General features: G+C 41.0%; 1 pseudogene; it reads right to left on the bottom strand.

Moving 5' to 3' along the window:
• Nucleotides 1–2702: 2702 nt before the first annotated feature.
• LOC116091694 lies at nt 2703–4272 on the bottom strand (annotated as a pseudogene).
• Nucleotides 4273–4999: the final 727 nt, after the last annotated feature.

Here is a 4999-nt window from a genome sequence, read left to right as displayed (position 1 = left end):
ATCTCTCGTGCTCATGGATTGGCAGAATTAAAATAGTAAAAATGGCCATCCTACCAACGATAATCTATAGATTCAATGTAATACCCATCAAAATCCCAACACAATTCTTCAAAGACATGAAAAGAGCAATTCTCAAATTCATCTGGAAAGGCAAAAAACCCAGAATAGCAAAAATAATTCTTCACAATAAAAGAATGGCTGGGGGAATCACCATCCCTGACCTCAAGCTTTACTACAGAGCAACAATGATAAAAACTGCATGATATTGGTACAGAAACAGACAAGTTGATCAATGGGATAGAATTGAAGACCCTGAAATAAAACCACACACTTATGGTCACTTGATTTTTGACAAATACACCCAAAATATACAAGGTTCATTTACACAATGGAATACTATTAAGAATGAGGAGATCCTGAGTTTTGCAGGCAAATGGATGGAACTAGAAAATATCGTCATGAGTGAGTTAACTCAGACCCAAAAAAGACAGGCATGCTATGTACTCACAAATAAGTGGATATTAGCCAAAAACAAAAAAACAAAAAAGAGTACAGAATATCCAAGATTCAGTCCACAGAACTCAGAAAGCTCAACAAGCTGAAGTGCCCAAGTGAAAGCAATCAGAAGTGGGGAGGGAGGGCGAGACCTGGGAGGGGGAGTGGACAGGGTAGGGGGATAATGGGAGGGAGAGGGGAACCTTATCTGTTATTGTGTGAGAAATGGACTGAAGCCCTGAAGACCAGCAGAAAGAATGAAAACAGGCAAACTCAGGAAATAGGAGGTTGGGGGGACCCCTTAAAATGCAACAGAGTTCTGGGAGGAAAGAGACTTCCAGGATTCAAAGGGAGGGACCTTAGATGAAATGCTTGACAGTAGGGAGAGGGAACTTGTAGAGCCTACCTCCAGCAGGAAGACAGGGCATCAAGTGAGGGATGGGGTTGCCATCCCACAGTCATGTCTCTGACCCATAATTGTTTCTGTCTTAAAGAATTACAGGTATGAAATAGAGAGGAGCCTGAGGAAAAGAAGATTCAGTTACAGGCCCAAAGTAGGATCCAGCTCAAGGGGAAGTCCCAAGGCCTGACACTATTACTGAGGCTATGGAGCACTCATCAAAAGGGACCTACCATGACTGCCCTCTGAAAGACCCAACAGGCAACTGAGAGTCAGATGCAGATATTTGCACCAACCAATGGACAGAAGCAGCTGACCCCTGTTGAATTAGGGAAGGCTGAAAGAACGTAAGGAGAAGGATGATCCTGTAAGAGGACCAGCAGTCTCAATTAACCTGGACGTCCAAAATCTCTCAAACACTGGACCACCAAACAGACAGCATACACCAGAAGATATGAGGGCCCCAACACATATACAGTAGATAACTTCCAGGACTGGGTTCATTCAGAGATGATACCCCAGGTAATTTAGAGGTCAGGTGGGCTGGGGGCTGGGGACATCCTCATGGCAACAGGGGGTGGGAGATGTGGGATGTGTAGCATTCAGAGGGTGGATAGGGGTGGGGAATGGAATATGGAGTGTAATAAATAAATGAAATAAAAAGATTTTTTCTCATTTACTGTAATGTATACAATTTTGTCATTTGCATACATTTTTATAATTATGTGTGTTCCATGTATTTATGTTTTCTTATGATGAATGGATGTTTAATACTGTCAAAATGTTTTCTACATCTATTAAGATGTTTATGTGAATTTCTCTTCTTGATTCTGTTTCTGTGATGGATTACATTCATTGATTAAGATATATTGAGATATCTTTGAATCCTTTAATGGAGTCAGTTTCAACATCAAGTTTGATATTTTGAATGTTCTGTTAAATCTGATTTCTGTTTACTTTATTTTCTGTGACTTTATGAAGGAAATTATAGTTGTTGTTTGGGCCTCACTTGTATTGTTATGAAGTTAATAGTTTCTTCATATGGAACTTGCTAGCACTCTTTCTGTTCTATCTTATGAAAAAAATTTAAGATACTGATAATAATGCTTCTCTAAACTTCTTAGAGAATTCAGCAGTAAAACCAAATCTGTATTGGGTGTTTTGGGTGATTATTTCTGTTTCATTCTATTTTATTTTTCATTTTAGATTCATTTATATTGGTTTTGCTATACTGGTTCAATATTGGGATGACATATGAATCTAGAATCATCTACATTACTTCCAGACTTCTCAAATTCTTGCAATATAATTTTCTATAATATTCCAAAATGAACTTTTGGAATATATTAATATTTTTAGTACTATTTTATTTTTACCTGTAATTTTTAAAAGGCATCTTGTCTTTCTTTTGACTAGTATAGCTAGGTGTACACATAACTGCTATGTTTTTCATTGCTACCTGGGTCCCACTACTTCATCCCCTACTCTTGCTGTCTTCTGACTCCAGGCCAGGGCTGGGAATTCTCTGGACAACTTTCTGCAGGAGCTAAGTACACAGAGATGATGCTGCCATTTTGTGATAATGTCAGAGGGCTTCCAATCGTGCATTCATCCTTCACTCCTGGTTCAGGTAGGGCCATGAAAAATAGCTAGACACTGTTGTATGTTTCAGAGGCATTTTCTCTGGTATCCCAGCCCACCAGCGCCACACTATGGTCCAGAGTGAGCACTACAAGAGTTGCTGGCCTAATGGATGGGATATGGGAGAGGAAAGAAGAGGGACTAGAAGAAGGACTGCATAGGGTCATCAAAGTACAGACACCACACACATGGTGTTGGTGAAGCCAAAGCTAGGTCACCACCCAGTCAGCATAATGACAATGACCACATCTCCCTTTTGGAAGAAGCCTTGGGCCTTGCAAACTTTCATGTCCAAGTTTACATGAAGGTCAACATGCTCAGCCCAGGCATCCTGTACCCCATCCTACACGGCACAGGGAAAATGCCACTATATAGAAAGGCCTGGGGATTGCCTATCACAGCAAATATAGGAGCATGAGGGCAGTACCTGGCCACTTGGTGAGCACACCTGCCAGACTTGGTGAGCATGATAATGGCCCCACTGCAGCACTTGAAGGAGGCCTCCGAGGCTCCCACAGAAGTAGCTTCTGTGGGGTCGCTGATGATGAGCGCCAGGGAAAGTTCCTTGCATAACTGCAAGGGGTAGATGGCAGCCTCTGCTTCTCTCTGGCAATCTGGTGCTGTATGTGAACAGTCTCCAGAGAGCAGTACCCTTTGGCTGTTTCTCCGGACAGTATGATGCAGAATGTTCCATCTAGGACTGCATTGGCCACATGACTGCCTTCAGCATGGGTGGGGTGTGTCTTCTTGACCATGCTTTCCAGCATCTGTGTAGCACAGATGACAGGCTTGCAGCTCAGTTGCAACATCTGATCATCATCTTCTCAGCCAGGAAGACCTTCTCTGCAGTTATCTAAATGTCCAGGTCACCACAATCCTATCACTGGCCTCCAAAATCTCATCAAACCTGTGGACACCTTTATGGTTATCAATTTTGCTGATGATCTTGATGTTCTTGCCCTTCTCTCCTAGAGCCTTCCTAACTTCATGCACATCGGCTGCCTCGTGGATGAAAGGTGCAAACACCATGTCTACATGATGCTCCACCCCAAAAACTTCAGATCCTGGATGTCCTTTTCTGCCTTTTCTGACACAGCGGGTAAGTCCACAACAGCTCTGGAAAGGTTCACGCCCTTCTTGCTGCCCACCATTCTCTAACTCTGTCACCAGGTAGTCAGCACCTTTCTCCTTCACCTGCAGAAAGATGAGCCCATTGTCCATGTAGATCTTGTTGCTCACCTCCACCACCTTGCAGATGTTCTTATAGTCCAGCCACAGGATGGTCTCATCACACTTTTCCATGTAAGCATTGTCCAGGGTGATCTTCATAGTGGCTCCCTTCTTTAGCTCTACCTCTGCAGTGCTGCTGCCCTTGATGAGTCCAATCCAGATCTCAGGTCCTTTTGTGTCTGGAGCCACCACAACAAGACAGTAGAGAATGGGATGCAATGCAAAGCTTTCTGTGACTTCACTGACATTCTTGATGATTTCTCTGCATAGTACTCATGGGTTCCATGTGAGAAATACAGTCGACCCACATTCATTCCAGACTTAATCATCTCATTCAGTATCTCCACAGATAGGGAAGCAGGGCCAGTGTTACAAATGATGAGCAGGAGTCAATGTCCAGGTAGCATGTGTTCCAGGAAGGTGTCAACCATGGCTAAATGGAGCTGCTGAGTCTGAATGAAGGCAGTCCCTGCTTTGTTTTGTGGCTTCAGCATAGATCCTGAGGTCCTAGGGTATACTTAGTATCATGGTATGATACCTAAAGTGGAGGTCTGTAGAGTCAGGACACAGCACTGCTGTGCCAGCATATCTTTTTTTTTTAAATTTTATTGTATTATGATGAGAAAAGTTACAGGATTTCAATTTATCTGAATTTGTTAACATTTAAAAAATATTTTAAGTAAATAGAATTAAATCACATTCTTGATTCCATTTTGTACCCCAAATCCTCCCAGAGACACATCCTTCAATACCTACAATATCTTTTTTGTCATATTCTTTATAATTTATAAAATATTAACAATAAAAATGAGTATTATAGAAGGTGTTTAGTATAAAACAACAATCAATTTAATAGCTTCATGTAGATGCTTGTCTACAGCAATACTGAAAATACATATGTTTTTCTCAATATAAATTTTAAATAACTCTAAACATATTAACATATTTCAAAATCATACATCACTACTAGTATTTTTAAGTGAACATAATTGTACAAAGTCTTTTTGTTTGTTTGTTTGTTTTGTATTTAGTAGAAGTTAAAATCTTGGCTCTTATTTTCATGCAAGCCCAAAATAAGAACAATTTTTAGACATTGGATTTCCTTGTAATAAGACTGTACTTCAGTGACCCTCATATCACCCAAGGATTTCACCTCCATTGTAGCTAAACTGAGAGTTGACAGCTCTGCTGTGCCAAGGAATGAATTGTAGGCACGATTTTTGGATACAGATT

Source organism: Mastomys coucha, chromosome X, assembly GCF_008632895.1.
Source record: "Mastomys coucha isolate ucsf_1 chromosome X, UCSF_Mcou_1, whole genome shotgun sequence".
NCBI lineage: Eukaryota > Metazoa > Chordata > Mammalia > Rodentia > Muridae > Mastomys > Mastomys coucha.
The sequence above is the reverse complement of the archived record's forward strand: the minus strand, read 5'-3'. Positions and strand labels throughout refer to the sequence as shown.